Source organism: Pan paniscus, chromosome 18, assembly GCF_029289425.2.
Source record: "Pan paniscus chromosome 18, NHGRI_mPanPan1-v2.0_pri, whole genome shotgun sequence".
In the NCBI taxonomy this organism is placed as follows: domain Eukaryota; kingdom Metazoa; phylum Chordata; class Mammalia; order Primates; family Hominidae; genus Pan; species Pan paniscus.
Genome location: NC_073267.2, coordinates 17,402,373 through 17,416,312, shown reverse-complemented (window position 1 = coordinate 17,416,312; position 13,940 = coordinate 17,402,373).

Sequence of the window (13,940 nt, the reverse complement as noted above, 5' to 3'; positions counted from 1 at the left end):
CCACCTACCCTCTCGACCATCCAGCAAACATGTACACAATACCCAGTATGTGCCAGGCTAAGTCTGGTAGAGATTAGACACTAGTGAGGATAGACGGAGAGTAAATAATTATGCTAATAAGTAAGCTATGTCCAATAACAATAAGTGCTATAAAGCAAATAAGAATGATCAGGCGCAGTGGCTCATGCCTGTAATCCCAACACTTTCAGAGGCTGAGGCAGGAGGATTGCTTGAGGCCAGGAGTTCGAGGCTGCAGTGAGCTATGATCACGTCACTGCAATCCAGCCTGGGTGACAGAGTGAGACCCTGCCTCTTAAAAGAAAGAATGATGAAATAGAGACCACTGAGAAACCATACCATGGTTGGTATGGACAGGATGCTCTGAGAAGTGACATTTGAGCTTCCCCAAAGAATGTGTGAAGGAACCAATCATACAAAGGGCAGGAGAAAGAGCGCTCCAGGCAGAGAGAGCAGCAGGTGCAATGGCTCCGAGGTGGGAAGTAGCTTAGGGTGCCAGAGAAAGGGGTCCCATGAGGCTGGCAGGCAGTGAGTGGGGGCGAGATAAAAAGCTTTGGAATTTCTTTCTTTCGTTCTTTCTTTCTTTTTTTTTTTTTTTTTTTTTGAGACAGAGTTTCGCTCTTGTCGCTCAGAGAAGAGTGTAATGGCGCAATCTCAGCTCACTGCAACCTCCACCTCCTGGCTTCAAACGATTCTCTTGCCTTAGCCTCTCGAGTAGCTGGGACTACAGGTGCCTGCCACCACACCTGGCTAATTTTTGTATTTTTAGTAGAGATGGGGTTTCACTACGTTGGTCCAGGCTGGTCTCAAACTCCTGAGCTCAGGTGACACACACGCCTTGGCTTCCCAAAGTGCTTACAGGTATGAGCCACCTCTCCTGGCTGGGATTTCTTCTAAGAGCAAGAGATAGCCATAGACAGGCCAACGACAAGATATAATTAGATTAATGTTTTCAACAGTCCCGTCTGGCTGCAGCTGTGCAGAGAACTTCAGATTTGTAGGAGCAGGACCTTAAGCCAGTGGCTGAACCTCTCTGTGCCTCAGTTTCCTTATCTGTGAAATGGAGGTTGTTATAAGGAGAGACACATGCCTGACCTATGGTGGGTGTTCAAGAAAACCCTTCTAGCTGGGTGTGGTGGCTCACACCTGTAATCCAAGCACTTTGGAAGGCCGAGGAGGGAGGATCGCTTGAGGCCAGGAGTCTGAGACTAGCCTGGACAACATAGCGAGACTCCATCTCTTTAAAACTATGAAAATTAACAAAACATGGTGGTACAAACCTATAGTCCTGACTACTCGGGAGGCTGAGGCGGGGGGATTACTTGAGCCTAGGAGTTCAAGGCTGCAGTGAGCCATGATCATGCCAGTGTACTCCAGCCTGGGTGACATGGGCGACAAAGCAAGACCCTGTCCTCAAAAAAAAAAAAAAAGAAAAGAAAAAATATTAATACTAGCTCCCTGGGGATTGTATAGGAGATGGGGGTTCTAAGGCTGGCTGGGGCCTGTCAGGGAAATGGTGCTCCTGGTGGGAGGCACGGCGGGAGAACCGGTGAGGTCTGCGTGGTGGTTCCATCTGCCATGGGCATGTTTTCTGGGAGCCTCGCCTGGCCTTGCCTCAACTCACCCCTCCCGCTGGGGGCTCTCTCTGCCTCCCTCTCCCTCATGTGTGCTACAGGTGAAGGCCACAGTGCACCTGGCCTACCTGCGTGCCGTGGGCCCGAGACTGCACGATTGCACTCCAGCCTGAGTGACAGAGTGAGACGCTGTCTCAAAAAAATTAAAAAAAAGAGTTGCCAGTGGCAAGGAAAGGAATGGATTAGTAAGAGGCACAGAAGAGGTACATAAGAGGTAAGAGGCACCACCTTTCGGGGTGATAAAAGTATTCCCTGTGGTCATGGTGGTGCTTACAAGACTGTATACATTTGTCAAAACTCATTAAGAATGTTCTATCCACTATAGGATGAGTAAAGTGAACAATAAAATATTACATCATTTCCAAGAGCTAGAAGAAGGACATTGAATGTTCCCAACACAAAGAGATGATAAATGTCATTATATAGGAAGTAGCAAAATAAAAGTAAAGGTAAATGCTTGAGATGATGGATATGCTAATTATCCTGATCTTATCTTCCCACACATTATATGTATTAATATCAAAACATTACTAAGAGCTGGACTCAGTGGCTCACACCTGTAATCCCAGCACTGTGGGAAGCTGAGACAGGAGGATCCCTTGAGGCCAGGAGTTCAAGACCAACCTGGGCAACATAAGAAGCCCCTGTCTCTGTAAAAAAATTAAAAATTAGCCTGGCACGGTGGTGCATGCCTATGGTTCCAGCTACTCAGGAGGCTAAGACGGGAAGACAGCTAGAGCCCAGGAGGTCAAGGCTGCAGTGAGTTGTAGTCATGCCACTGCACTCCAGCCTGGGCCACAGAGCGAGACCCTGTCTCAAAACCAACCAACCGAACAACTAAAAAAATCATTATGGATCCCATGAACATGTATGATTATTTGTCAATTAAGAAATAAATTTTTTAAGTTGAAAAAACTCACTCAAGCTGTACACTTAAAAAAACTTGAATTTGTTTTAAATCGGTGAGTTTTACTTTATATAGATTATACCTCAATAAAGCTGATTAAAATATTTGTCATAAAGTATTTGTCTTCATTTTATATGTTTGTGTGTACATTTCTAAAAGTCTAGAAAACTGCATGCCAAAATATTATACTAGGGTTCTATCTGGTCAAATACGAGACAGTGTGAATATCAATAAGAAAAATAATTATATGTCCATCACCCTAACACCCCAAAAAGGGTTGAAAGACAAATATATTTAAATGCATTTGTTCAAAATGATTTTTGTTGTTGTTGTTTGAGATGGAGTCTTGCTCTGTTGTCTACGCTGGAGTGCAGTGGTGCAATCTTGGCTCACTGCACTCTGGGTTCAAGCGATTCTCCTGCCTTAGCTTCCCGAGTAACCAGGATTACAGGCGTGCACCATCACACCCAGCTAATTTTTGTATTTTTAGTAGAGACGGGGCTTCGCCAAGTTGGCCAGGCTGGTCTCAAACTCCTGACCTCAAGTGATCCACCAGCCTCGGGCTCTCAAAGTGATGGGATTACAGGCATGAGCCACTGTGCCTAGCCCCAAATGCATTATTTTTTAAATGGGTACAGAAAGTGGGGTGGAAATGTGAAAATCTTGATTCTGCCTTTTCTATACAAATTGTTCCTTAGGGTAACTAAATTAAGAAGGGGAAGTCTCTCTTGATGGAAGATTAGGTCATTAAATGTCCTGTCTACATGGGAAGCCCATGGATGGTAGATTCACGTTATCTGTCCTGTTATCCACATGTGTTTATGAGGAGAGGGACAGAGACAACATACTCTACAGGCCTGTCCGGCCCCCTGTTCCTGACTCTCTGAACATAGCTGCAGGGGCTGTCCTGGAAACACTGGCTTACAGCCCCTTCTACCTCTTGCTGCTGGGCTCCAAAGAACTGAGTTGCTGGCTAAGTGAGGACATATGGCCACCAGGATCTATGCGTGGTTGACATCCCTCCTTCAGCAGGGAATTCACAGCTCCTTTGAATTCACTGATAATCCCCACGCTTGGGCCCCAGATCCCACAGCGACAGAATAAAGACCCATGTCCCACTCCTGGATCCCTAGAGCTGAGCAGCCAACTCCTGAAACCCAACCTTTTGGGTGATGCAGATTTTGCAAGACAGAATGGGAGTGGCAGATATTCCAATACCTATTTTTTTCCTTTCAGGGCTGAAAATAATAATTTAAAAACGAATTTTAAGAACCTGCTGCTGGTTGCAGTGGTTCATGCCTATAATCCCAGCACTTTGGGAGGCCAAGGCCAATGGAACACCTGAGGTCAGGAGTTCGAGACCAGCCTGGCCAACATGTGAAACCCAATCTCTACTAAAAATACAAAAAGTTGCTGGGCGTGGTAGCATGCGCCTATAATCCCAGCTACTCGGGAGGCTGAGGCAGGAGAATCACTTGAACCCGGGAGGTGGAGGTTGCAGTGAGCCAAGATTGTGCCTCTCACCGCACTCCAGCCTGGGCAGTAAGAGCGAAACTCGGTCTCAAAAAAACAAAAAACAAACCTGGAAGTTGATTTGCTGAGAGATTTTCTGCTGGGAGACCTGATATCGTAGCTGATGAAAAAGAAGTGGTGGCTAGGTGCGGTGGCTCACACCTGTAATCCTAGCACTTTGTTGGGGCTGAGGTAGGAGGATTGCTTGAGGTCCAGAGTTCAAGACCAGCTGGCCAACATGGCGAAACCCGATCTCTACTAAAAACACAAAAATATTAGCTGGGCTTGGTGGCAGGCACCTGTAATCCTAGCTACTCGGGAGGCTGAGGCACGAGAATCGCTTGAACCCAGGAAGCAGAGGTTGCAGTGAGCTGAGATGGTGCCACTGCACTCCGGCCCAGGCAACAGAGCAAGACTTCATCCAAAAAAAAAAAAAAGGCAGAGAAATGAGGAAATCCCATCTAAATCTGAATAATCACTTCAGATATCCGGAAAGAGAAATAAAGATCTGGTAGACAACATGTATTGTCCTAAGTTTAACAATCCTCCTTTCTGCATTTTAAAATTGTTATTGAATTTGGCTTAGCTCATAGTAAGACCAACAGTGTCCTGCCCCTGACTCCAGTTACCCTGTCTTAAAAAAGACTCCCTTCTACATGGAAGAATTCCAGCGAATACATGCAGAACAATAAAACTAGGATGTAACTGTTTATAAAGCTAATAAAATAGTGGGTCTCAAGCTGGGCACGGTGGTTCACACCTGTAATCCCAGCACTTTGAGAAGCCCAGGCGGGCGGACCACCTGAGGTCAAGAGTTTGAGGCCAGCCTGGTCAACATGGGAAAACCCTGTCTCTACTAAAAAATACAAAAATTAGCTGGGCATAGTGGCATGTGCCTGTAATTCCAGCTACTCAGGAGGCTGAGGCAGGAGAATTACTTGAACTCCAAAGGTGGAGGTTGCAATGAGCCAAGATCATGCCACTGTACTCCAGCCTGGACAACAGAGCAAGACTTTGCCAAGGAAGGAAGGAAGGAAAGAAAGAAGAAAGGAAGGAAGAGGCTGGGCACGGTGGCTCACGCCTGTAATCCCAGCACTTTGGGAGGCTGAGGCGGGCAGATCACGAGGTCAAGAGATCGAGACCATCCTGGCTAACACGGCAAAACCCTGTCTCTACTAAAAAAAAAAAAAGAAAAAAAAAGAAAAAAAAATTAGCCTGGCGTGGTGGCGGGCGCGTGTAGTCCCAGCTACTCAGGAGGCTGAGGCAGGAGAGTGGTGTGAACCTGGGAGGCGGAGCTTGCAGTGAGTGGGTGAGTGGAGATGCGCCGCTGCACTCCAGCCTGGGCGACAGAGTGAGACTCCGTCTCAAAAAAAAAAAAAGAAAGGAAGAAAGAAAGGGTCTTGGCAAGTTGGCAAGTTCTACCAGTAATTGCTAAAACCATTAGGCCAATGGGGCTCACATTTCCTGGTGCATTAGCTTCTGAGTCAGTAGGACTGGGATGGGGCCCAAGAATATGCATTCCTAACCAGCTTCCAGGTGATGATGATGATGCTGGTCTAGGGTCCCCACCACAAGACTGACTATATCAGATGAAGAGCTCTTGTGGAATTTTTAAGGGATGGGTCCGCCTGCCATCACCTAAATCTACTAATTAACCCTAACATCACAAAAAGAGAGAGCTGACTAGACATTATAAACATTACATGCCTGCAGATGGGCCACTACAGGAAGTGCCGTTACCACTAATGACATATTCTTGCTCAAAAGAAAAGGGGATGGAGATGGGGGATGAAGGTGATGAAGCCTCCAGATCTGACGCCTGTCTATGGAAAATGCAAGGCACAGGAGAGCATGCTAACCAATGCATTAAAATCCCAAAGGTGAGAGACTATGCTCTGTCGCCCAGCTAGAGTGCAACGGCAGGATCTTGGCTCACTGCAACCTCCACCTCCTAGGTTCAAGGGATTCTCCTGCCTCAGCCTCCCGAGGAGCTGGGATTACAGGTGCATGCCACCATGCGTGGCTAATTTTTGTATTTTTAGTAGAGACGGGCTTTCACCATATTGTCCAGGCTGGTCTCAAACTCCTGACCTCAGGTGATCTACCCGCCTTGGCCTCTCAAAGTGCTGAGATTACAGGTGTGAGCCACCACGCTCAGTCAGGACTCTCTTTCTTTAACAAATAAAATACAAACAAAAAGGAGGGGAACCTATAGATTAAAAAATAATTGACAGAAAAGAGGCTGGCAGTAGCCCACATGTATAATCCCATATTTTGGGAGGCCAAGGCAGGAGGATTGCTTGAGCCCAGGAGTTCGAGACCAGACTAGGCATTATAGCAAGACCCCATCCCTTAAAAAAAATATCAGCCAGGCATGATGATGCGTGCTTGTAGTCCCAGCTACTAGGAGGCTGAGGCAGGAGGGTTGCTTGAGCCCAGGAGTTTGAGGCTGCAGTGAGCTATGATTACATCACTGCACTCCAGCCTGGGTGTCAGGGTGAGACCCTGTCTCAAAAAAGAGAAAGCCACAGAGAACAAGAACATTTCATAAATAGAGGGCATTTTCATTAGCCTAAAAGATCTTTCTGAGCCTAAATAAAGTACAAGTTCATTGGTGCTGGCAACATTTGATTGGTTGCCTCCTCTTGAGAGGTAAGATAACCTGCAGCCATGAAAAGACACCCAGACTTTGCAATCAGATGCTAATTCAAACGTGACTCTGCCACTGCAGAATGCGTGCTTCTGGGTGACTTACGTAGATCTGAGACTCAGATTTACTGTATATTAATACTGGGGACCTAATGGGTGCCCTACAGAGCTGCCATGAAGTTTAGATGAAACTCTCTACACCAAGCTTGTCTAACCTGCAGCCCACAGGCTGCATGGGGCCCAGGACGGCTTTGAATGTGGCCCGATACAAATTCATAAACTTTCTTAAAACAGTATGATATTTTTTCGCGATTTTTTTTTTTTTTTTTTTTTTTTTTAGCTCATCAGCTATCATTAGTGCTAGTGTATTTTACGTGTGGCCCAAGACAATTCTTCTTTTTCTGGGGTGGCCCAGGGAAGCCAAAAGATAGGACACTCCTGATCTACACCAAGTACCTTCTGTTTCTGTACCCTTTCTCACTTCCGGTGACTCTAAGCCACTTTGCTCATTCCTAACCAATAGCATTTACTACTGTTGGTTGTTTTAATTACGTTTATTTCTGGACAGCCATAGTCACAGAAGTGGCTTGATACGATGCGTCTTCTTTTAATAGTATAACCGAGGTTAGTTTAAACAGGCAGCAAAATAGGAAATGCGGCAAAATATTCAATAATTCCTTGATAATCTCTTGTTTCTTAAGGTGTCACAGCAGATCGTGTGTGTGTGAGAGAGAGAGAGAGAGAAAGAGAGAGAGAGAGAGAGAGAAACTGGAGGATGCGTAAGAGAAATGGGAGGGTGTGAAGATGAAGTAAGATTGATCACAAGTAGGCCGAGTGTGATGGCTCAGGCCTATAATCCCAGAACTTTGGGAGGCTGAGGTGGGAGGATAACTTGAGGTCAGGAGTTTGAGACCAGCTTGGCCAACACTGTGAAACCCTGTCTCTACTAAAAATACAAAAATTAAAAATTAGCCAGGATTGGTGGTACGTGCCTGTAGCCCCAGCTACTTGGGAGGCTAAGTCAGGAGAATCACTTGAACTCGGGAGGTGGAGGTTGCCGTGAGCCGACATCATACCACTACACTCCAGCCTTGGCGACAGAGTCAGCCTCCATCTCAAAAAAAAAGAAGTGTCAGAGCCGGGACCCAAACCTGGGTCTCATTCTGGAGTCTATTTGGTTCTGCCTTTCACATAAGGTGGGTGGGCTTGTCAGATGCCCATAAAGGAATCAATCCTGTAAGGCACCTGGCACAGTACCTGACACATTACGAACACCCAAAATAGGACTCGAATCAGGTGAAGTAAACTACAGCTCCACACCACAAAAAAGGACATCTCACAACACATCCTTGAGCAAAAGAAGGTGGTCACAAAAGGCACAGGTTCTGTGACTATTGAACTGAGGTCCAAAACCAGGCAGAATTAATCTACGGTGATAGAACTCAGATAAGGAATGAATGAGCCTCGGGTGTGCAATGATTGCAAGGACAGAACGTGAGGGGGGCTTGTGAGGGTTGACCTCTAGATCTTCATCTGAATGCCAGTCCTATGAGCGTTCACTTTCTGAAAATTCATCAAACTGTTGGGCCAGGTGACATGGCTCACGCCTGTAATCCCAGCACTTTGAGAAGCCAAGATGGGAGGACCACTTGAGCCCAGGAGTTCGAGACCAGCCTGGCCAACACAGCAAGACCCATCTCTAAGAAAAAATGTTTTTTAATTACCTGTGTGGAAGACTGAGGTAGGAGGATAACCTGAGCCCAGGAGGCTGAGACCGGCCTGGTCAACATGGTGAAACCTTGTCTCTAGCAAAAATACAAAAATTAACCGGTTGTGATAGTGTGCACCTGCAGTCCCAGCTACTCAGGAGGCTGAGGTGGGAGGATCACTTAAGCTCAGGAGGTCAGGGATGCAGTGAGCCGTGATCATGCCACTGCACTGCAGCCTGGGTGACAGAGTGAGACCCCCATCTATAAAAAATATATCCTCTCGAAAATTCATCAAGCTGCACACTCATGGTGTGCGTCCTTTTTTGGTTGTAAAGTACACTTCATTTTCCTTCCCTCTTATCTTTCACTGTGGTAAAATACAGCTAACATTCACCACCTCGGCCACTTAAACACAGTTCAGTAGCATTAAGTATATTGATATTATTGTGCAATAATGAAGAGTTTGTGCAGATGGTAGCCAATTACATCCCAAGAGGACTAGGAGAGTGTTTCATTTGTTCTAAGCACTATGACAAGTAAAGTGGACTTCTTTTTTTTTTTTTTTTTTTTTTTTTTTTCTGAGACAGGGTCTTGCTCTGTTGCCCAGGCTGGAGTGCAGTGGCATGACCTCAGCTCACGGCAACCTCCGCCTCCCAGGCTCAAGTGATCCTCCCACCCCAGCCTCCCAAATAGTTGGGACCACAGGCACCTGCCACCATGCCCAGCTATTTTCCTGTATTCTTTGTAGAGATGGGGTTTCACCATGTTGCCCAGGCTGAGGTCTTGAACTCCTGACCTCAAGTGATCTGCCTGCCTCGGTCTCCCAAAGTGCTGGGATTGCAGGCATGAGCCGCTGCGCCCAGCCCTAAGTGGGTTCTTTCTAATTGCCATGTGGATAAGTTGCCTTAAAAGTCAGAAAAAATAGCAAAAGCTACAACAGAAAAATAAAAGGACACGCACGCCTCCATTGCCTGGGACCCTGTCTAACCTCAGACTTAAAAACACAAACAAGATCAAGTGCAAAGATTCAGTCTCTGTCCAAAAAAGGAGAGCTTGGAGCAGGCTGGATTCCCTCTGGCTTTGATGTCTCTGACAGTTACGACATGCAAAATCTGCTTTGGTCAAAAGACAGCAAGATGGGGGATGAGAAGCTTTGACTCATGCTAGAATGGTGTTTTCCATAGCACGCCCCTTGGAACCCTAATTCCCTGAAATATCTGGGCTGGGGTGGAGCTGCGGAGGTTGAGAAGCTCTTCAAACAGTGGGGCAGTCAAGGTCAAATCCATTTGGAAGGTGCTACATATTCCCCTTTCCCTCACTGAGACACAAAACACACAACAGGACACTTGAGTCTCTGGCAGATCCAGAAAACTGAAAGCTCTTTTGCTCCTATGAGCCTTGGGTCCCCAAAACAACATTTGGCCACAGATTTGCCAAATGTTTTGAGAATGTTTTCTCAAAAATTTGCCAAATTTTTGAGAAAATTCAGTGAGCCTGACAAATTAATAATACTAATACTAGTAATAATAGTTGCTAAGTCTTTTTTTTTTTTTTTTTTTTTTGACACAGAGTCTCACTCTGTTACCCAGGCTGGAGTGCAGCGACGCAATCTCAGCTCACTGCAACCTCCACCTTCTGGGTTCAAGTGATTCTCGTGCCTCAGCCTCCCAAGTAGCTGGGACTACAGGCATGCGCTACCATGCCTGGCTAATTTTTGTATTTTTAGTAGAGATGAGGTTTCACCATATTGGCCAGGCTGGTCTTGGACTCCAGGCCTCAAGCGATCCTCCCACCTTGGCCTCCCAAAGTGCTGGGATTACAGGCGTGAGCCACCGCAGCTGGCCACAAACTCTGCACTGTGACTCTTGGGCTGCGTCATTCTGTGTCGTGAGGGGAGCTCTTCTGTGTATCGTGGGATGTTCCGCAGCATCCCTGGTCTCTGCCCACCTGATGCCAGTAGCACCCCTTCCTCCACTCATGACCATCAAAAATGTCTCCAGACACTGCTAGATGTCCCCTGGGGTGGCAAAACTGCTTCCAGTTGAGAACCACAGCTTTAGAATAAAAACAAGGGCTGTCTTGGGAAAGGCAGTTAAAGCTGAGAGCAGCTCTCACTTAGTCAAACTCAACTCGGAATACCAACTGCAGAAGGTCAGACGGGGGCAAGGTGAACACACTGGACCAGAGACGGACCGCCAGTTGGCCCAACCCCAGGGACACTCTTCATCTACCTTGATGCACCTTCCCAACCCTCCCTCCTCCACCAGCGCTCATGTTTAAGGTCCTGCATCAGCTCCAAGGGCTGAAAGGACAGCTCTGAAATTACTACCCAGAAATGCTGACCACGAAGTACAGTTCACTCATCAAGAGCTGCTCTCAATGTTTTTGGTTGGGGGAAGGGTCTCACTATATGCCCAGGGTGGAGTGCAGTGGTGCAATCACAGCTTACTGCAGGCTCAAACTCATGGGCTCAAGGGATCCTCCCACCTCAGGTGTGGGCCACTATGCCCGGCTTATTTTTTGTAGAGATGGGGGTCTTGCTATTTTGCCTAGGCTGGTCTCAAACTCCTGATCTCAAATGATCCTCCTGCCTTGGCTTCCCAAAGCTCTAGGATGACAGGCGTGAGTCACCTCGTCCAACTTTCTCGAATGTTTGGATGAAAACAAATGACTCTGTCACCTTTGGCATTAGCGATGTTTGACACATCTGAGTGTGTCAGCCCTGTTTACAGTCCTGTCCTGACCAACAACTGCTTCATTCTTTTTTTTTTTGAGACAGGGTCTGGCTCTGTTGCCCAGGCTAGAGTGAAGTGGCACGATCTCTGCTTTCTGCAAACTCTGCCTCCCAGGCTCAAGCCATTCTCCCACCTCAGCCTCCCAAGTAGCTGGGATCACAGGCACGCACCAGAACACCCAGCTAATTTTTTAATTCTTGCATTTTTTTGTAGAGACAGGGGTCTCACTTTGTGGCCCAGGCTGGTCTCGAACTCCTGAGCTCAAGCGATCTGCCTGCCTCAGCCTCCCAAAGTGCTAGGATTACAAGCATGAGCCACCACGCCCAGGCTGCTTCATTTTTTGAGCACAAACAAGCTAATCATTAGCCTCTGCAAGACCTTAGGATGTCAAGTAACAAGTCTCAGCTTTGCCCCAAACCTGCTGGGTGACTCTGGACAAGTCACTTGCCCTCTCTGGGCCTTGTATTTTTCATTTAGGGAAAATAAATCAATGGTAGGCTGGCCCAGCTCTACCATTTTATGGGACCCGTCTGTGACTCCCAGTCAAAGGGCTGAAACTGGACCAACTGAGAATGTCAGGTTGCTTTAGTTGCTTGTTTTGCTATCAGTTTCATTTTTCCCAGAAGAACTCAGGGGCAAAAGATCTTGCCCTCTCTGCTTCAGCATTAATAAAAAGTAAATTAGGCCGGGCATGGTGGCTGATGCCTGTAATCCCAGTACTTCGGGAGGCCGAGGCAGGCGGATAACCTGAGGTCAGTAGTTCAAGACCAGCCTGGCCAACATGGTGAAACCCCGTCTCTACTAAAAATACAAAAATTAGCCAGGTGTGGTGGTGGGCACCTGTAATACCAGCTACTCAGGAGGCTGAGGAAGGAGAATCGCTTGAACCCAGGAGGTGGAGGGTGCAGTGAGCTGAGATCCCATCACTGCACTCCAGCCTGGGCGACAAGAGCAAAACTCTGTCTTGAAAATAAATAAATACATAGTAAATTAAATATCCCAGAGCCCAGAGAGTATAGGATTTGCACATCACCTCACCTGGTCAACAGCTTCCCTCAGGATTTTACTGCCAAGCCATTGGCTAAAGATTTTGGACCAGAGACACAAACCCAAATGTTTTTGGAGATCAGGTAAGTAATACAGAGTGACCCAGACCAGATGTTAGAGTATTGCTTATATTCTAAATACCATGCAGGGTTCAGCACTGTGGCTCACGCCTGTAATCCCAACACTGGGAGGCCAAGGCAGGCAGTTCGCTTGAGCTTAGGAGTTTGAGACCAGCCTGCACAACATGGTGAAACCCCATCTCTACAGAAAATACAAAAATTAGCCAGGCATGGCAGCACATGCCGGTAGTCCCAGCTACTCGGGAGGCTGAGGTGGGAAGATCGCTTGAGCCTGGGAGGTAGAGGTTGCAGTGAGCCAAGATCATGCCACTGCACTCTAGCCTGGGTGACAGAGTGAGACTCCATCTCAAAAAGAAAACAAAGAAAAAAGGAAAATTGCTCATATTCTAAATGTCATAAAGGGCTGGATACAGTGGTTCACACCTGTAATCCAAGCACTATGGGAGGCCAAGCCAAGAGGATTGCTTGAATTAGGAGCTCTAGACTAGCCTGGGCAACACAGTGAGATCCCATCTCTATTTCAAATAAACGAATGAATGAATGCCACACAGGCAAAACAGAAGTTCTCTCAACCTGATCTGCAACACAATTCGCCAGCTGGAAGGACCTCTGTGGTGGAAACCCTCGCTCAAGGCCTGGTCCAGGTGTCGGGAGGCGTCAAATGTGTCGCAGGGAGAGGGAATGGGCACTCTAAATGCACCTGCTTGGCAGGTCCCCAGTAGTACCAAAAAGGCAGTTTAGATCTATTATTCATAACAGCCACTGTATTTATTGGGCCCCTTGTATTCATCAGGTATCAGGCCAGACAGCTTCCTATATAGACCATCTCACTGTCTCCTAAGCGCTCTGTAAGGTGGCATCACCTGCTACTGCTATTTTCCTGCTAAGATGACCGAGGTCCTGGAAGGTAAATGCAGGATCCCCACTTGTAAAATTTGGAGTCAGGAGTACAATCCAGAATCTAATCCTAGTTTTCTGCTAAGAGTAAATGGACACCCGATTAATCCTTAGCAGAAAGTCCCTTTCTTGCCCCTGACCCTACTCCACCACTTCTACCCTCCCCTCACCATTCACATCCCCCCACCTCCCAAGGGCTTGTTCCCAAGAAAGCCCTACTTCACTTTCACAGGAAGAAAAGTGAATGGTGAACCTGTCGCATTCTTATTGCCTTGTGACATCTGCCTAATCATCTGAATACCAATGGTTTCAAGTAACTCCAGAAAGAAGTTCTCTGAATGCATAACACTATTTTTTCCTCCCAACCAAGAGAACTCGGTTGGTAAGAGTTACGGTAGCCCCTGTGAAGGATGCTTCTGGAAGCGAGCAAGAACTGATTATTTCTGGCCCTGAAAGCCCCACTGTGTTTTATATTTTACAATTCTGGCATACCACAGCTTAAAATAAATGTATAGTCTCCTATGTCAGGGGTCCCCAACCCTTGTGCTGCAGTATCAGTCAATGGCCTGTTAGGAACCAGGCCACACAGCAGGAGGGGAGGGTGGGTGAGTGACCATCACTGCCTAAGCTCCGCCTCCTGTCAGATAAGCAGCATTAGATTTTCACAGAAGCACAAACCCTATTGTCAACTCCACCTGCAAGGGATCTAGGTTGTACGTTCCTTATGAGAATCTCACCAATGCCTGATGATC